Below are 23,294 nucleotides of genomic sequence, written 5' to 3' on the forward strand. Positions count from 1 at the left end.
GACATTCAAGGTCCTCCCCTGGCCTCTGCATGCCATGCACACCCATACAAACAGGTCAGCACACATGTATACACACAAGAGTATTGGATGGAAGAGATAAGTTGAGATAACATGATAGAAGGTTTGGATGGCACCATGCATTTGCAATCTGAAGTTACTTATATCACCAGAACCATTGTCAAGTTCTAGAAAGAGAGATAAAGTAAAAAGAGATAGAATACAGATACTGTGTTAGAGTCTAAAAAAATATTGCAAATTCATTCATTATAATTAATACCCAAGGATCTTTCTACCCAGTAGTGAAATTCATGACAGGTTTTTACCAAAGTAGTTGGTTATCATGCTCCCAATACCCCATATAGATGCTTGAGACTGTTCACTGTTCTGTTAAAAAACAGTAAAGTCCTAGAAATAGACTCCTGCGAAACTTGAACTTCACCATTGCCAAGCAATTCTTTGTTTCTATTATCATTCTGACAAATATTTAAAATATTGTCAGTCTGTTTTCTCATATTAATAACCAAGTATAATCTTTCTTAATTAAACTCATTTCTCCAAGTTTGCACTGAATAATTTATAAAATGATTGTAAACATATTGGTGCAGTTTTGACTAAGTATGCTTTGTTAGCTATCACTTATCAGTCTAAAGTTATGTTTATTGAAGATGTTTAAACTTTACAGCACACATGTTAACTTAATGGTTTCCTATTTATTTATTTGTTGGATGTTTCTTTCTTTCTCTCTTCCTTTCTTCCTTTCTTTCTTTCTCTCTCTTTCTTTCTTTCTTTCTTTCTTTCTTTCTTTCTTTCTTTCTTTTTTTCTTTCTTTCTTTCTTTCTTTCTTTTTGAGACATGGTCTTATTGTGTAGTTCAGACTCTATGAAATTGTGGTTCTCCTGCCTCAGCCTCCTGAGTGCTAGGATTACAAGCATATGCCACCATACCCAACTTCATTTTCCTTTTAAAATCAACCTTTATACATTTTGTAGGTCCTTTTAAATAAGTGAGGTATATTAGATCTTTCCCCTAATATACTTATGAATTTTAAAAAATAACAGAAATTGCTTCAACTAGAAATCACATAAAATACTAAGATTTGTCATGTACTACTTTAATAATGGCATCAATAAGACAATTTAAAAACACATAAAATTTGCTTTAAATTACTTTATAAATGAACAACTGAAGCCTGACTTTCATTTCTTTAGCAACTAGAATATCACAGAATTTCCTTTCAAAATACCAAATGTCTCATCTTTCCAAATTCTTCTCTTTAATTATCATAGGACCTTCCTACCAGAGTTTCACCAATAAAAATTTAACTTCAAGTAAGAACACAGATTACACAAATATTTACTGTGTTTCTCCAAACTACTTGAAATGTTAATGCTCATTGTTGGGAGTTACTATTCAACCCCATTGCCCTGAGGCTGGATTCATCTGTGGAACTTTGCTTTTTGTTGTTGTTGTTGTTGTATTTATAGTCAATGACCTTTATTCCAGGGTTAGAACAGGGCTATGCATGCTGCAAACAGAACACAGGCTGGGGACAACCTGACAGCAGCTCAGGGATAACAGGGTGGGTCAGTCTCTCGGGGCAGGTTAGTTTATTTAAAGTCTGTAGGGGTTTTTGCCTTATGGAGAAACTGCTTTAAAAGCACCCTCTCTTTTCTCCCATTTCTTCCATAAGGAAAGCTCCATCTCACTCTTGCTCTCATATACCATCCCAGACAAAAGGATGATTTATGCTTATTTCCTTTCTCCCAATTGTACAAGTGTGTCTTTTCATAAAAAAGGCAGACAGCACTAGGGAGACTAAGGAAGGACCTTTAAGGCAAAACTGGAGGCTTCGAGGTTTGTGTGTTAAGACAGGGGTCTGCAGCAGTGGCAGGAGGGGATGGACAGACCAGACTGGGCTAGGACTTGAAGGTGCTGTATGCACTCTGGCTTCTTTCCTCTACTGACACTGGTCCTCCCCTCCCTATAAGGCTTTGCTCCCACATCCTAGAAGCTCCTACCTTCAACTTCCTCTACATAGTCTCTGAGCTAGAATGTAAATTTAAGGTTTGCTGTGGTTGGTTTAAATGCTTTCTTTTCTGTTTGGACTATGTAACAATGTGGCTCTGCCACTCCCTTCACTGTGGCATCCCTCCCACTCCTGTCCTGGACTAGACAATAAGTTAATGCTCAAAACCACAAAAAAGGGCAGACATGGCAGTGCGGGTTTAATATATGTATATGTAGAAAACACACACACACACATACATACATACATACACACACACATACACACACACACACACACACACACATAGTTAGCATGGTCGAGATGGGGAAGAGCATTTGGGGACAGGTAGGAAGCGGGGTTCACTCACTGTGCTCTAATGATTTGGCTGTGAGACATCCCTAAACCCAAATGAGAAAGGTTACCAAGTCTCTTCCTGGATTGAATTGTGGTGGTAATCAGTACAAAGGAAACCACTGTCACTAACTTCTTTCTTGCTTGGGGTATTCTAAACTGTAAAATGGGAGGGTTGCCACAATATTCGTACTGGGACCCTGTAGGTGTGGGCAGGTTGAGGTCAAAACTTACGGATCTCACTTCCCAACCTCCCAAGGCTCAAGGTCAGTATATCCAACAGTCTGTGCCTTTCTCCCCCTGCATCTCCACCTCAGGATCAGTAGTGTGTGGTCTCAGCATAGTCTCTCCAGAGCAGAAGTTAGGGACAGTACAGCAACTGCTGGATTCTCCGTGGGGTTTGATCTTTGGGGCCAGGAAAAGATCTAGTGATATTCTTATTAAGATTTCTGGCTTATACCCATCCCAGGCCCATGACAAGGGCATAAAAGAGGGCCTCCTGGTGTGGCCTTTAACATAAGGAATAGCAGGAAACGGGGTTCTAGCCATCCCAGCATAGAGTACAAACACTGAACAATGGCTCTTCTTTGACCTTCCAGGTGGAGGTTAAGTAGTTTCTTTGTCTTTCTTCACCGCTGTTTTTCTTGAGTTCTAATCATCTCTCCCATCTTCATCTTAGCTCCTTAATGTAGGAAAATGCAAGTCCTTTGTGTTTCCATCCTTTAAAGATGTGAGGGAGGAGAGGAGGAAAGGGAAGGACAAGGAGTGTGCCAATTTCTGTTTACATAGAAATAGCCTCTATTCCCCCCTGTAGTGGGGAAATTAAGCCCCCACCTCCCTTGACTTCAGTCCCCTCATGAGGATGAAGAACTAGATGAGCTAGACAGACAGGGCTCCAGCACACAAACACACATGCTCATAATAAGGAGGTTAGGATGAAGTTTGGGCAGGGGTTACACTAGTCATCCCATTGAAGATGGTAAAGGGAGTGGTATGATAAAGATCCAAATTTCCTCCTTTTCCTACCCCTTGCTGAGGTGGGAGAGCCAATTTGATGATTTCTTTCTCAGAGGGCTGTCTGTTAGTGTCTTTGTACTTCTTGGCACTGGGGATATGGGTTAGCTTGGTGTCCAGCTCATCCTCCTCAGACTACAGCACACAGGTTCTGTACTCAACCACCATAGTGAGTAAGTCAGGACAGCTGGATATCTCAAAGATGTGCTCAATGAAGGAAAGGTTGTCTTTGCCCAGCTGTGGCTTTCCAGGAAGTTAAGCCAAGCACTGCATGTGGTGATCTCCTTACTCTTCTTGTTCGGGATATCCTTCTTGCAGAAAGACTTGAGCTGTTTCAGATCTTCAAGGATGAATTTGGTCATATCCTGAAGGAGAGTCCCATACTGTGCCTTGCTTCCTCTGGAGCTGAGAGCTCAGGGCATGGGCACTCCTGGTCCCCAGTTCCTAAACTGTGGTAGATTATTGGATCTACTTTAATCTGAAAAACAACTGTTAATCTTAAAATACTTTACATTGGTATGGATTTTGGTTTTCTTGATACAAATTTAAAGTTAATTTTGTTATACTATATGTATATTTCTGCTCTTGCTTGGGGTATTATGTTTATACAGCTCATTTGGCACTGTAATCTATAATTAAAATATATGGATTAATAGTCATCTATAATAATTAAACTTATAATCATATTAATTAGGTTTTCTAGATAAACAAAGATATATTTCAAATAGATAGGAAATCTTCAAACATTTCAAAGACCTACAGAATATGGCATTTAAAATATTTTAAGAACTTAGACTTTTCTGGACAATGAGACATGTCTGTTCCTGGCAGCACCAATTACTTCAAAGAAGATGATGGGCATTGAAGAAACTCTTTATGGAGTTTGCTTACAATGTGGAAAAGGCTAACAACCATTTGGGCAAGAAACTGCTCTTGCCTGGACTGCTTGATTAAACTGGACATGCAGGACCTGTAGGAAGGTAACTGCTGAACTTTGCCAAAACAAGACAAGATAGTCCTTTAGGTTCCTGCTTCACAGAAGAAACTGCCAGACATTCTGCAGGACACAGAGGAAAGTGACTGATGAACTTTGCCATTAGGTTGAACAACCCTTCAAATTTCATGCTTCACCAAAAAATATGCCAGAGATTATAGACCTATAGGCTAAAGATGGATGCCCCAACATTGCAGAGGAACTTTGGGTAACTGTCCAGGCAGCCAGATGTCTCTGTTGTTTCTAGAATTTTGGAAGTTGCTTACAATGCACTTCCTGTCTACTCAAATAGTATTATATATTTCTGAGGTCTTTGATCTAGTTAAAGACTAGATAATTATATAGTTTTCCTTAGTTATGATACAAATAGACTAGATATTATAACTGTAATTCTTGCTTGATAACTGTTTAGTTATATGTAATTTTACTATGTTAAAGTTAAAACCTTCCTTTTTGATTAGACAGAAAAGGGGAAGTGCTGTGGGATGGTCTTTCTGTATACTGTGAATATGTCTTACTACCATGGATTAATAAAGAAGCTGATTTGGCCTATGACAAGGTAGGATAGTGCCAGGTGGGAAAGTTGAACTGAATATAGGGAGAAAGAAGGGTGGAGTAGAGGTAGATATCAGCATGCTGCCCAAGGAGCAACAAGATGCCAGCAGACCGGTAACACTGTGGCCATATGGCAACACATCACTTTATAGAAATGGGTTAATTTAAGATGAAAGAGCTAGCTAACAAAAAGCCTGAGCCATAGACTAAACAGTTTGCAATTAATATAAGTCTCTGTGTGTTGACTTGGGATCGAGTGGCTGCAGGACACAGGAAAACTTCCAGCTACATCTTCATGGGGGATGTTGGTCATAACCTGAAGGAGAATCCTGTACTCTGCCTTGCCACCTCTGGAGCTGAGAGCTCAGAGCATGGGCATTCCTGGTCCCTGGTTCCTAAGCTGCCTCTGGAGTCTGCTTCTTGGCTCTCAGGCACCTGCTGTCTCAAGCATAGCACCTGGGGTTTATTTAATGGGTTTGTTTTTGTTTTATTTTTATGTGAATGAATGCTTTGCCTGCATATATGTATGTGTACCAGGTGTGTGCCTGGTGCTTGTGGAGGCCAGAAGAGGGTGTCTGATCCTCTGGAACTGGAGTTATAGATGGTTGTGAGCTGAAAGGTAGATCTTCTGTAAGTAGTAGGTGCTCTTGTTAAGCCATCTCTCCTGGCCCAATCCCCACTTGCTTTGTGACTAGACTATATTAGTGAATGTAACATGAAGTCTAAATAAGCTTGCATTCTTCATCTTGGGTTTCACACACTGGTAATTAGTAATGAGGAGGGCTTTTTGTTTGGTAGTTGATGATCAGGTTGGGTACCAATATCAGCACAGGTGGAGAATACTACAACCCAGCCTACATTTGAATGATACTTCCTCATTTAATTCCAGCATATACTGGATGATCTATGGTCAGTATACAGACCTATGACCATGGAGATAATGGTTGGTATTATAAGTCCCTGAATTCAAGAAGTTTTGTTATACAGGATAACTTGTGGCAGTAGCTGACAAAAAGTTATTACCCTGAAGAACATGCGTATATTCTTTAACAAAAAGAAAATCACTGCTTAATTAAAAAATAATAGTATGTAACACTAATTGAGAGTTTCTTTTGGCTGGTGATAACTATAAATTTTATTGAGTAAAATGCCTGAAACAAGGCATGGGTTTCCTTGTTTTTGTTTGCTTGTTGTTTTTGTTTGCTTGTTGTTTTTGTTTGCTTGTTGTTTTTGTTTGCTTGTTGTTTTTGTTTGTTTCTTTTTTGTTTGTTTGTTTTTCGAGACAGGGTTTCTCTGTATAGCTTTGTACCTTTCCTGGAACTTGCTTTAGAGACCAGGATGGCCTCAAACTCACAGAGATCCACCTGCCTCTGCCTCTCAAGTGCTGGGATTAAAGGTGTTCGCCACCACCACCTTGTTTGTTTCTTAACTAATCCCATTCTTCAGGACAAGTCATTATAAAATGAAGTGGCTTAGAAGCCTTTGCCTACCTTCCCACACACCAGGCAATCAGCATATATTTACTGAGCACTTTCTATTTGCCAGGGGTTGCAAAGTGTGTGTTACCCCATTTTTTGCTGGACTGAGAAATCGGGTCAGGAGACAGAAGAGACAGGTTCAAATTTCATGGCTAGGGAATTACAGTCTTAGGATCTGACGGGGTGTGTCTCACTGAAAAGATCACCCCATTATTATAATTGTATTCTTCATGTTCAGCTTGGTAGAACTAAGGGGAAATGGAGTTTTTAAAGTAATACATGTAGCATTTGAGAGTGTGATTCCAGCTCACTTCCCACATGATTCAGATGACACCAAGAATCACCTCAGCATTCAGAACTCTACATGTGCTTAGTGTAATGCCTAATCCCTTCTCTAGCCTTGAAGGCTCTCCCTTCATTCCAACTGATTCCCAGGACTTATTCTCTAGTGTTCCTTCTCAGTGCTTCAGGAAGCTGCCTGAATTTGGGCTGTAATACAGGCATGGAGCTCCACCCTTTCTGGTCTTTCCTGACCACACCTGCAGACGTTTTAGTTTTGCTAAGAGTCCCCTTACATATGATCTTCCACACTTTGCCCATGGGAGCCAGTGTACTTTCCTCTTCTGTTTCCCAGAGAAACTTCCTTTGAAGACTTGCTAGTCTAGAACCCAAATTCAAGAGTGACATCCCCAGCTGGAGTATCAGTATGTCAGTATGTATGTGCATTCTCTGTATCTCATTAACAGCAAAAATAGTGTGACTCTTAGGAAAGAGCATGAGTTGGAATTAGTCCATTAATCTGACAGTCTCCTCTGTGCTTGATTTTAATTTTAAAATTGGATTGCATTGAATTTTCAACATTAACTATTGTGTTCAATTAATTTTAAATGGTGAGAAGTAAAGTAGTCTAATATAAGAAAGCACTACTCTGTTCTTAGACTAGAAATGATACTTGATTTTACATAACTAAAGAAAAAACCTTCTTTAGAATATGCTGGCTTCCCACCTTTTTTCTAAAAATGTGATTTACAAAATTTACCAAATCAGTCTGGATGTCAGCATTTTCTGTAGCTTTTTCCAGACCACATTCCCCATTAGGTATTCAGAGTGAATTTAAGGAGTTTGAAAACTGGATTTGTTTGTAAGACAAGAATTTAGACACTGACACAATTTTAGATAGTCTAAAACACATTGTTCTGCAACATCGGGAAGTAGCTGAAGATTGCTGTCTACCCCTGGACAAGCCAGGCCCAGTGTCTTATATCATATCGTTTGCTACTGAAATTTTAATTTCTTTTTTTTTAATTTTATTTATTTTATTTTACAATACCATTCAGTTCTACATATCAGCCACAGGTTCCCCTATTCTCCCCACTCCCACTCCCTCCCCTTCCCCCAGTCCACCCCCCATTCCCACCTCCTCCAGGGCAAATCCTCCCCCGAGGACTGCAATCAACCTGGTAGACTCAGTCCAGGCAGGTCCAGTCTGAAATTTTAATTTCTGTCAGGATTATTTTTAATGGGAAAAAAAGCTGAATACCAACTGACCAAAAGAACTTGAATTATCTCTTTTATCTAATATAATCTTAATTTATTCATCTTTAATTTACAGAGCAGTTTGCCTGGTAATTTGGCAGGCATTAGTTTCTTACCTAAGGTACTACTTTAGTGGATTTTTGAAGAACTCATTTTTTTCTCACATTCCATGATCATAGAGGCCTGGGTTTTTTGATTGAGCAAACATTATTCTTTTTATTAAACAAAGCATTGCATTTGGGGATATTTGAATTTATAAACAATAATAAAAAGCAGTGAGTGAAAGATGACGTGGATCCTGCATGTGAGATGCATTTGAAGGTGTGTATTTTAAGATTCTATGTGGAACACTGCAGGGAAGCCCTTTAGTTGAGTCAATACTAAGATTGTATACAAAGTGCTTTCTCTTATGTGAAACTTGACCAAATTCTGTAACCTACTCACTTCTCATTCTGTACATGTTAAATGCAAAGTGTGTTGCTCTACTTCCTTTAAAAAGTGTTGTTAAAGGAGCTGGTGAGACAGTTTAGCTGGTAAAGGCACCTGATGACTGAAGTTCAATCCCCAGGATTCACATGGAGGAAGGAGAGAACCAACTCCTGTACGTTGCCCTCAGACCTCCACACATGCTTCATGGAAGGTACATGCACACATATCTGTGTGTACACACACAGACGCACAGTGCACACACATAAAATAAACACATAAAATGTAAGAAAAATAAAATAATTTACAAGTGTTGGTTAATGTGAGTGATCACGGTGGAAAAGAAAGGTCATTCTGATAGCCATTCTGCAGGCTGGAAGTCCATAGTTCTCAAATCCTAAATGGTTAAAAGATGGTTCAGAGACTGTAGAGATGGTTCTGTGGTTAAGAGCACTTGCTGTCTCACAGAGGACCTGGGTTCTGATTCCCAGTACCCCTATGTAAGATCACAACTACCTGTAGCTCTAGTTCTAGGGGATCTGACACCCTCATCTGTCCCCCACAGGCACCAAGAAAGCAGGTGATACAATACATACATACATACATACATACATACATACATACATACATACGTATGTACATACAGGCATACATTAATATAGATATAAAAATAAATTGAAATAAATAAACCTTTAAAGATGGCGTGGCAGAAGCCACCAGCCTGGCACAGTAGTGGTTAACTGGCCCTGGTGCACATAGGTTTCTACGGTGTAGGTGATTTCTCAGTCTGCAGTGTGCTCAGCACCCTCTTTTTGTCATTGAGACACAGAATGACAAGATTCTGAGCTTGGCCTTAAAGCAAGTCTTCGTCTGGCCATGGACCCATAGGTTCGGTACAGGATAGACTGTGTTTGGAGACAGAGAAAGTGTTACTCCCACCAAGCGAGAATAAGATCACTACCACAGTTTTTTAGCCAAATTTGTAGCAAATTTTATAAAATACTGGCCAGGACAATGGACATTAACCAGGTCCATAACAGAGAATGGCTACAAATCACGTTAGGCAAGGTCTTATAAAGGCAAAACCCACAAGGCTACATACTTCCTTCCTTTGTCCAATCAGGGGCAATCATACATTTTGATGTGTCTACTGTCAGTTAAAGATTTAGAGAGCACATGGGCAAGTTTGTGAGAATATAAAATCCTATATAATTCTTGCCTGTATATCTCCCACCTACATGTGATCAAGCACATCCTGTGCAGTTGGGGCAACTAACTTTGTTTACAGAAGTGAAAACATGTGGCTTGTTATCTTACATGAACAACAGCCCCCACCATTCCAGGAAGTTATCTTTCCTTGGGCAAGTAGGGCTTATAAGTTAGAGGCATTTTTGTTTTATAGATCTCTTAGGCACAGTAATTAAAACTTAAAACATAACTTTAGCCCTCACAAAAGAACTGCCTGTGTGTGTGTGTGTGTGTGTGTGTGTGTGTGTGTGTGTGTGTGTGTGCTGTTCCAGAGGACCTGGGTAACTTCAGTTCCAGGGAATATAGTGAATCCAATGCCCTATTCTGACCTACACTGTCACTGCACACAAATGGGGCCCATGTGTGCTCAGGACACACATACATATAAATATTTTTTAAATGTTGCAAATTAAATTCTATAACTTTTTAAAGAATAAATGAGTAACAGGATCAGCATATTCCTTAGAGTTTGTCATATTTGATTTTTTAATATGATCTTTTCACTTTTCATGGACATTATTGTCACAACAAAATTCTCCTTATTTGTTTTTGTTGTAGTTTTGCAGTGATAACTCTTTGGGCATAATTTTTAACTTCATATTTTGTATCAAATTTCTTTAATTGCTACTGATACTTATCTTTGATGGGATGTTTTGTTTGTTGAGTCAGAGTCTCATGTAGCCAAAGATGGCCGCTAACTTGCTATGGATAACCTTGAACTTCTGGTTCTCCCATCTCCACCTCTGGATGGTGGGGGTTACACACATGTTTATGCAATATGAGGATCAAACCCATAGTTTAGTGCACATTGAGTCACATCCTATGTGTTATCTGATGGGTTTTACAGGGAATATATAGGCATTATAGTATTGATACTTAAAGAGAGAACTTAAAAACAAGAATTTCTCCCAACTAGTGGTAATCATTTTTTACTCTAGAATGCCCTAAGGATGGCTTTCTGACTTATTTCTTTCCTGGACAAATTATAAGATAAAGTATCACTTTTCTTGTGTATATGGAGTGTGTGGGAATTGGGAAGAAGACATTCTGAAAGATGCCAAGTCACAAGAGGCACCAACCTACTGTATCTGGTTAAAGACGCTACTTTGGTGCCTATTGTCAGCTAAAGATTTAGAGAGCACATGGGCAAGTTTGTGGGAAAATGAAGTCTTGTATAAGGATGCTGATCTTCATTGTTTTTCTTTGCTACAGAAATCCCACATTGGAACGTGAGTGGCTCAAGTTCTCACTGTGTAACTATAAATTCGTATCATGTATGAGCTGCTTTGAATCCTGAACCCCACATTCAGGATCCAAAACTTCAAGATAAGTCTGGACCCATCTTTGAAGAGGCTGAGCATGGGAGTTTTTATGTATTTGGGAGAACATGGCTTTTTCTGATAGACAGTCCCTTGTTATTTCTGGCTGCCGGCTTGAAAGGGCAGAGTTGGGGAGGACAAAGGATTTACAGTACTGAACTTTCAATAATGTGTTGATGTCGGGAAAAGAGAAGAGCCATTTCTGATAAGAAACAAGTGTTAATTTTAAGCAGCTGTGAATGTACTTTCTGTGATGACTCCTGCACAATAACAGCAGAGTAATTCATGGGCTGTGAGTCACAAGATTAGTGCTAGTAACCAATCCCTAAGTGAAACCAAAGAGAAAAGGAAATGCTGGAGGAGGTGACAGAGGTCAGCCCTGGAATGGAACACAGAGTCCTTTACAATTCAGTGTCCTACCCCAGGTTTAGATTGGGCGGTGGCTACTTCCCCTTCAAGTCCTCATGCCCCCACCACCATACTGTGAGACAACACTTACCAGTACTCTTGAGAGCAGCATGGGTCAGAATTACTCCCAAATCAGAGCTTGGGAAACAGTATTGAAAATCATGAATCATTACTGGTATCCAGCTGAACCCAGTACATTCATTTTGATGCTTAGAGGTGTGTGTGTGTGTGTGTGTGTGTGTGTGTGTTAATCTGGTTTTAAAATTTCATCAACATTTGGCTGATATACTGATAAAACTGCTTGAGTTTATAGAATTGCTTGACAGCATAATATTTTATTATATTTATTTTTATTTTATTATGCATATTTTCTGGGGAATTCTGCAATTATATAGTATTGAGTTAAATTAGAAAGTTGAGTACTTGACTCAGGGTTTAAGTTGGGCAGTTAGTGTTGGAGTATATGTAACTTTAAGTCCTATGCGTACAGAGTATCTTTTTTCCATTTTCTTTCTTGAGAAAAGTTTCTCTGTGTAGCCTTGGCTGTGCTGGAACTCACTTTGTAGACCAAGCTGTCCTTGAACTCACAGAGATCTACCTGCCTCTGCCTCTCAAGTGCTAGGATTAAAGGCTTGTACCACCACTGCTGGGTGAGTATTTTTATTCAAAGAATGAGCTGCACATTCTTATTTTCCCAAAGGCAGTTAGTGAAGCAAAAAGTTGAGAACCTGGACTCATGTTCAGAACCTGGATTCATGTTCAGTTCTTTCATATGAATTTGCAATTAAGTCACTTTATCTCTCATCTTTCTTATTCCACTTTCAAAACATATACATTAATTTTGACCCCCTTGTTTCCAATGGGACTCCACTCACATATATAATGTTCTGTGATAAAACCTTAAAATATCAGAGGGAAGTGATGTATCTAAGGCTTTGTCAAACTGCAGTATAGTTCTCTGTGTAAATAATGGTGGAGACATTGCATAGAGTAGAATCATGAAAATGACTATTGTTAAGCATTTTATCTTCATACATATTCATATTTTTAACATGTATTCATTCATATTTGGTAAGTATCCACATGCTAAGGTTTATAGGTGTCTTTTTTAGATTCAGTCTCTTAGTTACAGCTTAAAAGTTCCAGGATTGAGACCATGTAGGAATGGACGGGGCCAGTACTCAAAGCTATAATAATCATATATATATATATATATATATATATATATATATATATATACATATATATATATAATGATTTCTCTGATTTTGCATAATGTTAAAATCATACTCTCTGAAAATGAAACCCTAGCTGTCCTTTAAGATAAGCCAAGATGACAGGCTGCCTATGAAAATAACATCTTTTATATTTCTAAATTTTTTAAAATTTATTTTACATAGCAACCACAGATCCTCTCTCATCCCTCTTCCTGCTCCCCGCAAGCCTCCTTCCCTAATACCCTCATCCCCTCCTCCAAAAGGGTAAGGCCTCCCATGGGGAGTCAACAAAGCCTGGTACATTCAGTTGAGGTAGGACCAAGACCCTCCCCACTACATCAAGGGTGAGCAAGGCATCCGACCATAGGTAATGGGCTCCAGAAATGTCTGCTCATGCGTCAGTGATAGATCCTGATCATACTGCCAGGGACTCCTCGAATAGAGCAAGTTACATAACTGTCTCTGCTGTGCAGAGGGCCTAGTCCAGTCCCATGCAGGTTCCACAGCTGTTGGTCTAAAGTTTGTGAGTTCCTAAGAGCTTGGTTCAGTTGTCTCTATAGATTTCCCCATCATGATTTTGAATCCTCACACCCTTGCTCACATAATCCCTCTTCCCTCTACTCGACTGGAATCCAGGAGCTTAGCCTGGTGCTTGGCTGTGGATCTCTGCATCTACTCTGTCAGTTACTGGATGAAGGCTCTATGATGACAGGGTATTCACCAATCTGATTATGGGAGTAGACCAGTTCATGTCTACCTACTACTGCTAGTATTCCAATCTGGGGTCATCCATGTAGATTCCTGGGAATTTCCCTAGCACCTACTAGAAACCTAGTAAGGTTTCTCCCTTACTCCACAATGTCTCGCTCTATCAAGATATCTCTTTCATTGTTCTCCCACTCTGTCCCTCCCCCAGCTCTACCATCCCATTACCTCATGTTCTCATCCCTTTGTCCCTCCCCTCTATTGCCCACCCTCATTACCAGTTTACTCATGGAGATCTCATCTGTTTTCCCTTCTCAAAACAATCCATGTGTCCCTCTTAGGGTCCTCCTTTTTACCAAGCTTCTCTGGAGCTGTGGGTTATAGTCTGATTATCCTTTGCTTTACATCTAGTATCCACTTATGAGTTGAGTACATACCATGGTTGTCTTTCTGAGTATGGGTTACCTCACTCAGGATATTTTCTAGTTCCATTCATTTACCTGAAAATTTCATGATGTCTTTGTTTTTGACCACTGGCTAGTATTCCATTGTGTATATGTACCACATTTTCTTTATCCATTCTTTGGTTTAGAGGCAGCTAGATTGTTTCTAGGTTCTAGCTATGAATAATGCTGCTATGAACATAGTTGAGCAAGTATCTTTGTGGTATGTTTGAGCATCCCTTGGGTATATGCCCAAGAGTGGTATAGCTTTTTCTTGAGGTAGATTGATTCCCAATTTTCTGAAAAGTCACCGTACTGATTTTCAAAGTGGCTGTATAAGTTTATACTCTCACCAACAGTGGAAGACTGTTCCCCTTGCTCCATATCCTCTCCAACATAAGCTGTCATCAGTGTTTTTGATCATAGCCATTCTGTGTGTATGATAGAATCTCAGAGTCATTTTGATTTGCATTTCCCTGATGACTAAGGATATTGAGCAATTCCTTAAATGTCTTTTGGCAATTTGAGATTCTTCTGTTGAGAATTACCTGTTTAGATCTGTACCACATTTTTAAAATTGTATTATTTAGTATTTTGAGGTCTTGTTTCTTGAGTTATTTATAGGTTTTGGAGATCAGCCTTCTGTCAGATGTGGGGTTGGTAAGATCTTTTCCTATTCTGTAGGCTGCTGTTTTGTCTTATTGACTGTATCCTTGCCTTACAGAAGCTTCTAAGTTTCAAGTGGTCACATTTATTAAATGTTGCTCTCAGTGTCTATCCTACTGATGTTATATTTATGAAGTGGTCTCCTGTGCCAATTCATTCTAGGCTACTCCCTACTGTCTTTTCTATCAGGTTCAGTATAGCTGGATTTATGTTGAGGTCTTTGATCCACTTGGACTTTAGTTTTATGCATGGCAACAGATATGGATCTATGTGCAATCTTTTATATGTTGACATCCAGTTATTCCAGCACCATTTAAGTCCTTGAAGAAAGAACGTGAAGAAGATATTAGAAAATGAAACTATCTCTGAAGCTCATGGATAGGTAGAACCAACATAATAAAAATGGCAATCTTACCAAAAGCAATTTACAGATTCAATGCAACTCCCATCAAAATCCCAACACAATTCTTCACATACATGGAAAGAACAATACTCAACTTCTTATGGAAAAACAAAAAACTCAGGATAACTAAAACAATCCTTTACAATAAAGCAACTTCATAGGCATCACCATCCCTTACTTCAAGCTCTACTATAGAGCTATAGTAATAAAAACAGCTTGGTATTGGCATAAAAACAGATATGTGGACCAGTGCAATAAAATTGAAAACCCTGACATCAATCCACACACCTGTGAACACCTGAATTTTGACAAAGAAGCCAAAAAAGTAGCATTTTAAATACAGAGCAGTGTGTACAAGTTCAGATAGTTGACTATAGCCTACTTCTTTAGAAAGAAAACAGAATATAGCTCAAGCAACAAATTGCCTTCTTTCTTTAGAAAATAATCCCATTTACTATAACCTCATTACAAAGAATAGACTTGCATCTTTGAAGTATATCTGAAAGGAACAGACATAGGGGACAGGAGATCTTCATTGCTGAGATAAGTGACAGTAGTGTAGGCTATTAAAACAGAGTAAAGAAGAGCCATGTTAAGGTAGCAGCTGACATTTATTGAATATTGTCTGTTTAATAGGGCATTGAAGATTATCTGTGTACTTGTGTATGATGTGAGACCTGCCATTACCCTCATTTTGAAGATAAAAAGTCAAAGTCTGTAAGAATGTTTACAAGGTCATACACACACATGCCAGCTTTCAGACTCGGGACCTGTATGCAAAAGCCACTCTTAACCAGGATGCTATGCTGCCTTTAAGAATTTAAAAATAGATTTATAATTTAGTTAGAGGAGCTAGTGACATCAAGTCTTGAGTCTTACGTCCTAAATTATTTAGTAAGTGGCCCCAACATTCAAGGAGTTCTAAAATTGAAAGAAAGAACAAACAAACAAATAAATAGAAAACTGAGGTACAAGGCAAGGAAAACTGTCATTGTTTTCCTTGTAGACTGGAATAAAATCCAAGGAACAGTAGTTCAGGGCAGGGGCAAGGTGCTCTTGATAAGGGGGTTTATATTATCTCTCCTGCTTTGGCTGGCTCTGGTCAGATGCACAGCTGTAAATCAGGGTTAATATGTTAATATAATAGAGTCCACTCAGGAGAAGGAAGGGCACCAGGCCAGGTAGACCATTAGAGAATGGCCAAACTGGGTTAGAGTTCCAGACAAAAGAATAATTTTACTAAGATTGTTTTTTCACCATGACAGCTTCTGCTTCTGAAGAGCATGGCATCAAGTAGTGGTGACATTAGATGCCCAAGGGCTATGGAGCAGAAAGATTAATTTTTGTATGTACCTACTTTGATAGGCTTGTTTCACATATATGTTATGGCCCAGTTTAAGTTGTTAGTCCCTTAGTTTTTAAACTATATGTTGCATAATACTGACTGTAGATTTCATATGTAGATATTTTGCGTCAAATAGCAATGAAACAGGTTTAATGACTAAATGTGTATGTCCTTGGTACATCTTGTTCTTCCTTCCAACCCCTATTTTCTGAGAATCTCAAGCAAGACTATTAACTTTATGATACAGATAACCTGCCCTTCTTAATCTTGTGCTCCACAGCTTTACCTTATCAATTGTAATCAGGAATGATCTAAAGGACAGCCCTTTGAAGATAATTACTTTAAAACTCAACAAATTGTAAAGACAGTAAGAAAACTGGGGCTCCTCTTTGAGAAGTCCATACTCAGATTTAGGGTGTACCTTACTCTTCCTAGGTGTCTCTGTTTCTCTTAACTTTCCTACCTAAGATCTCTACTAAAGTATCTTTAATAAACTCTAACTTTTCTTCATAATACTGGCAAGTCTTCAAGTTCTTTTCTGTATTGAAGCCATGACTCTTAGGTTTTCCTGCATCAAGGTCTCTAACTTATTAATCAAATCCCCTTAAGCTGCTGAAGGCGACAATGTAGAGCTGCCTCTGTGACCTTTTTATTTGACCCATATGTTATTAGTAACTATATTGATTGGTTTATTATAGTTTTCTAAGTATCTCTTGGTATTGATTTTTAGTCTAATTCTTTTGCAATTGAAGATTTTATTTTGCATGGATTTGAGGGCTAGAGCAGTTAAAAGTACTTGCTGCTCTTGCAGATGACCTGGGTTTTGCTCCCAGCACTCTCATGGCAGCTCACAACCACCTGTAACTCCAGTTCTAGGGCATCCTGTAGGAAACAAGGAAGCCTTGAGATTCTGAATGGCTATGTTGTTGATATGGACATGACCCTGTCAAGGACCCTAGCCTCAGACCCAAAGGGAAATGACAAAGCCCCTTCCCCCACCCCTTGCCCCACCTGAGACTCAGAGAGAAATAGCTAAGCTTTCTCCCTACCCCACCCCCAGGCTCAGGGAAATGACAAAGTCTTCCTCTGGACCACATGGATGTTGATAGTGTGTACAGAAAATGTCCACCATAGCTTTCTCCTCCAGATGTTTATGAACTGAAGACTGCTTCCTTATAGAGAGTGCTCCTGCAGGGATGAACTAACCCTGTCTCCTTGATCCAACTGCATATATAAACCCTGCCTCCCCATTTATCTCTACACAATACTTGCACTTATTCAGATGTATGCAATAACCACTTTCACATATGGTTGATATTTTAAAAAAATAATGATCTATGCCTATTCAAAATCAAAGTATGCATTCTGCAACTTTAGAGTATGATACATCTGACTATTGGGTTATGTGTCCAAATCTTATTCATCCTATAAATCACTTTGTCTAATGTATAAAGATATTACATTCCAGTTTCTCACTATGATTTTTCACTTCTGTTTTACTTCATCAATATCGTTTAATATATAACTTTAGATCATGTTATTAGGTATATTAAAAAGAAGAATTACTATTGATTACTATAGAGCTCAATTTTTTTAATTTAATTTTATTTATTATTAGTGTTTGGGGTGTGCAGAAGCTCAAGTGTGCATGATATGTACATAAAAGTGGGTATGTGTGTGCTGAAGCACATACTTGGTCAGAGGACAACTATGAAGAGTCTGTTCTCTCCTTCCATGGTGCATTTAGAGATTGAACTTTCAACCGGCTTTCAGGAAAATGCTCTTATCTGCTAAGTTTTCTTGCTGGCCCAGAACTCAGTGTTTATAATTTTTAAATATACCTATTTCTAATTATGTTTTTTCCTTATTTGTCACCTTTGACTACTATAGATAAGCCTTATATGATGTTGACATATTTTCATCTAATATATACTTAAAATCTCCTAATATTATAGCAATTATAATAGTCACTTAAACTCAGTTAAATATATCCACATATGCCCTTTTCATTGTTCTTTATTCCTTCTTGTGTCTTAGCTTCTTCCACTTGAGAGTGGAGTATTCTCCTTTATATAATGTTGATAAAACTGATCTACATAAGATGAAAAATAGTCCCCCATTCTTCTTCTAAGGGGCAATTTTACAGGTGGGGAAGTGTGTGTGTGTGTGTGTGTGTGTGTGTGTGTGTGTGTGTGTGTGTGTTAACAACTTTGAAGTTATCCTTCCATCTTCCTTTGGCTTCTCTTATTCTGGTTGCATGTAAAATGTGTTAAACAATTTTGTTAGAATATTTTGAGTACTTAAAAGTACAAAAGCTAAAACTAGCAGTACCTGTCCAGCCTATTTCTTTTATGGCTTATGGGGCTATCTATTTATGTGTATATATTTAGAGACTCATATGACTGTCATTTTTTATGGGCAAAAAAGAAAACCCTCTCTGATCTCCCAAAACGTCTTTGTAAATTTCCTTCCCTAAATTATAAATTCACCTATAGAGCCTAGTTCTACACATAATACTCTGCCACTCTCCTCAAAGGGAATCTGCTGTCAAAACTTCCTGACAAACATCTGCTAAGAATGTTTCTGACCTCACTGGTACTCTGTAAGATTTCCAGAGGTCAGCTGCCTTGCTGATCTTTGTGGGTTATGCTGCTTTTTCAGGAATGTCTCAAAGGGATCCTGCTTGAAAGAAAAGAAGCCATACTGTGACAGTTTGCTGCTTATAAAGAGAACAATAATGATCCCTGTCTTGTTCTTTTATCCAGCTTCAAACAAATGCCCTGTTTAAAAACAGAAATGGAGCAGATGAAGTCATCAACCAAAAGCCTCACCCACCACCGCCCATTTATTTTCTAGTCTAGAATGAATCTAATGATAAATACTTCCTAGAAAGTTTAAGGAGAAAACCATCTACCAATACACTAAATCTCCTATTGTCCATCTCTGAAATTGGATTGTTAGTGTCTGATGAGAGTTAGAGGGGTGTATTCAAGGATGTGCTGTTTCCCTGTTAGAAATACTGAGCTCATAATGAAAAAGAGGGAGTTGTCTAAGCCACCAAGGTTATAAAGTGCAGGGTGTCACCACAGCCAATCTAATATTTAATATAATTCATACTTTACCACCCATGGTGACATGGGCAGGTGTCATGGCAGATGAACTCTCATGGTCACAATCAAAAAGCCAAATGTGCTATTTTCATGACAGAATGAAGAATATATATATGATAGGTTGTCTGTGAATGTATTTTTTAATTTCTCCTGAGAAATAATTTCTTAAAATTTCTCAATATAAAATATTTAGGACAAAAATTGCATTTATGAGCATCATTTAAAATTAGAGGGATCCTCTGAAGAAAGTGTGACTCAAGTAGTCCAGGGACCTGGAGTTTTGTCATAAGGTGGGACTTTCTCTCCATAATGAAGTTCAAGTGTGGTGTTCTCTGTGTGGTCAGTAAATGCTAGGTGTTCCTTTGATAAAGGGAAGTGGAATGAGCGTGCTCACAGGGAGTGTGGCTTGGGAAGGTTGACACTGTGATCTCAGTGGTGCATTTTAGAAATGAAATTTAGGTCACAATCACCCAACTAAGAAGAGAATAATAGCTTATCATTTTAGAGTGGATCTCACACAGGAACCCATCCACAAGTGTAGTTAGCCATCTTGGCAAGAAGAGACTCAAAAAAGAAAATTGGTTGTCTCCCAAAAGCAGCTTGTCAGACTCTTAGACCCTGAAGAACTCACTCTCCACTCTGACTCCTGTGCCTTATCTAACCAACTGTGCATTCTCATTTCCAAGCATTGAGTTCTTCCATTTCTACTGGTCTTCAGAACAAATACATCCCCTGCTTCATCATATGGTTGATGAGTTAAAATTTCCAACTGCACAAGGATACAGTTAGGGAAAAAACTGTTTGGTGTGATGAGAGGCTTTCAGCGGATGGAGAGGAGCACAGTGACATTGAAATTAGAAACACTGGGCCTTCTGTTACCTAACAGTCAGCACTGACTGCCACCCACTCACTCACTCCCCCATTCCTCCATCCTCCACCCTCCAATCCCCACCCACCACCCCAGCTTCAGTGGCTTAAACTGCAAAATAAGGTCACTTTCACATTTGATGTGGGAGCTGCCTGGGACTTTATGTTCTTTTAGGAGTTTATACAGGTGCTTAGGCTGAGTGGATAAATCTGTTCTTATTTGGGTAAAGAAATTTGTCCATTTTCTTTCTTTCTTTCTTTTTTTTTCTTTCACTTTAATTCAGAAGTCATTTGTGTATGTGTGGTGGGGAGTTGTTTTGTTTTTTAACCCATTCTTCTTTGGGCTAACTGGAGAGCAAGTATCATTGACATTGTCTAAGGAATATGTTTCTTTCAGCTTTTGAGTAAGAAATACCAGAATGGCACTTGCTGCCAAGCCTGACAACCTGAGTTCAATCCCTAGGACCCACATGGTGGAAGGAGAGAACCTACTCCTGCAAATTGTCCTCAGACACCCTGACCACCTCTCAAATGCTTGTGATTGAAAAGTAATGGTAAAGCATTTTTAACTAAGCCAATTCAATTATAAATTAATTAATCTCTAATTTAGTCATATCTTGACAAACGATAATAGATGCCAGCTGAACATCATCCAAATTTCCATGGAACCAACAATCATCTAATGCAGTGCGTTCTTAGACTGTTCTAAAATTACTGCCTTTTTTAAGTGAAACATTGACCTTAAAAATAAATCCTCTACTAATAAAACGTATTAAAGTATGTACCCAAGTGCTCAGGAAGTACACTTGAGAAAGATTCGCAACACCTTGGTCCCTCAGACTGTCTTAGACTTCCTTAAGACCTTAGCTATCACGTTGTTCTTCTAACATCAAACAGTGAACAGGAGTATAAGAAATAGTTCTGATACTTTTTTACCTCTTTTCCTCCTTGTATTTCAGGAGCAGAGTAGTCATAGTCTTTTTTAAAACAGTGAACAGGAGTATAAGAAATAGTTCTGATACTTTTTTACCTCTTTTCCTCCTTGTATTTCAGGAGCAGAGTAGTCATAGTCTTTTTAAAAAAGATATAATTTTTTTAAAAAAATTATATGTACATGTACGGATATATGCATGTGAATGCAGAGGTGCCAGATCCCCTAAAGCTGAAGTTGCAGCTGATTTTGAACCACCAAATTTAAGTTCTCTGCAAGAGCAGTGCATGCTTTAACCATTGAACCATCTTTCCAGCCCCCACATTCTTTTTTTGAATAATCCAAGTTTTAAAGAATAAACCAGTATCAAATCTTTTCCTCAAATACGTTGCAGTTAAGACTATGCAATTGTTTTACATAGCACAGGAAAAGAAATGAGCTGTGTACTTACCATATGCATAATAAATGTGCATAACTATTGTATGCATGGAAAAAGTAAGGGCAGGGTTGCTGTGTTCGTAATATTTTGGTTAATCTGTTCAAGCCCATGCACATCATTATAGATATCATTTTCACAGAATAGTAACCATGGCCCACAGAAGTTACAGTTTCGTTTTCTACACAGTATCAAAAAGGATGAAAACAAGCTGAGGAGATGGCTTGGTATGAGATTATCTATTGTTTGTGTTGTCATGGTTGCAGCTAACTTCCTTGGGTTGGAGTTTTCCTTCTAATACTTTCTTCAAGGCTGGATTTGTGGATAGGTATTGTTTAAATCTGGTTTTGTCATAACATCTGTCTAGGACCTTCTAGCTTTCATAGTCTCCATTGAGAAGTCTGGTGTTATTCTTATGGGTCTGCCTTTATATGTTACATGGCCTTTTTCCTTTGCAGCTCTTAATATTCTTTCTTTATTCTGTATGTTTAGTGGTTTGATAATTATGTGGCAAGGGGAATTTTATTTTGGTCCAGTCTATTTGGTGTTCTGTAAACTTCTTGTACCTTCATTGGCATGACCTTCTTTAGGTTGGGAAAGTTTTCTTCTATGATTTTGTTGAATATATTTTCTGTGCCTTTGAGCTGGAATTCTTCTCCTTCCTCTATCCCTATTATTCTTAGGTTTGGTTTTTTTTATGGGTCTCAGATTTTCTGGATGTTTTGTGTTAATACTTTGTTGGATTTAACATTTTCTTTGACCAATGAATCTATTTCATCTATCATCTCTTCAGTGTCTGAGATTCTCTTTTCCATCTCTTGTATTCTGTTGGTGATGCTTGCATCTGTAGTTCCTGTTCATTTACCCAGGTTTTCCATTTCCAGAATTCCCACAAGAAAACAGCTTGTGTTTTCTTTATTGCCTCTATTTCAATTTTCAAACCTTTAACTGTTTCCTTTACCTGTTTGATTGTTTTTTTCTTGGCTTTCTTTAAGGGAATTTTTCATTGCCTCTATCATCTTCATAAAGTTACTTTTATAGTTGTTTTCTTCTGTTTCATCTGCATTAGGATGTTCAAGTCTTGCTGCTGTAGGACCACTAGGTACCATGGCTGGTGCCATGTTGCTCTTTATGTTGTTGAATGTATTCTTACACTGCCATTTACCCATCTGGGTTTGGGATAATCATAGGTACAGGTGTTGATTCTTGTAATGCCTTTGTTGGATGGGTCTTTTGTGCCATTGTTAACTATTTCCTTTATTGTCTTTTGGCCTGAATGGCCAAGGATTCTGGTGATTGGCTGGTTGTCAGATCAAGCAGGGTTGTCTCAGTTGAAGTTTGTGGGGGGTTGGGTGCCTAAATCCAACATATCTTTTAGTTCTTCTGGCTGGTGCGTGCTTTACTTGTGCCTATGGAATCTGTTCTTCCAACTGTTGTGGGTTGTGCCTATGCCTGTTCTTCTGCTTGTTCTTCCAGTTGGTGTAGGTGGTGCTTGAGCCTAAGAGACTGCTGACTTTGTGGTGGATGGTTGGCCAAGGGGAGGATGATGGAGTCAGTGGGTTTGGGCAGTTGAGTGGGTCTAGGAGGTTACAGAGTCCAGTGCATGGTGGAGGTGGTGGTGTGCCCTACCTGCAGGTCTCCCACCTGCTGGCCTGCCAATGGAGACTGCCCTTCTTTGTTTTCATTAAACATTTTTATTATTTTCAGCCTTTAAATTTAAGTTCTTCTGCTTTGATTAGGGTATAGGAATGGCATAGATACAGCATGCTTTGGAAAACATGGTTTTCTCAAAAGAGTTTCCTCTTGAAATGAGGTACCATGCTTTTCTAATGCC

The 23,294-nt window shown here is 38.7% G+C and overlaps 1 protein-coding gene and 1 pseudogene across 1 annotated transcript in view; one reads left to right on the forward strand and one right to left on the reverse strand.

Moving 5' to 3' along the window:
* Window positions 1-23,294, forward strand: part of Acyp2 (acylphosphatase 2) — a 166,121-nt gene that overhangs the window by 85,571 nt on the left and 57,256 nt on the right. The window lies entirely within an intron of this gene.
* On the reverse strand, window positions 3,290-22,581 carry LOC114708328 (annotated as a pseudogene).

This window comes from Peromyscus leucopus, chromosome 10 (assembly GCF_004664715.2).
Source record: "Peromyscus leucopus breed LL Stock chromosome 10, UCI_PerLeu_2.1, whole genome shotgun sequence".
Lineage (NCBI taxonomy): Eukaryota > Metazoa > Chordata > Mammalia > Rodentia > Cricetidae > Peromyscus > Peromyscus leucopus.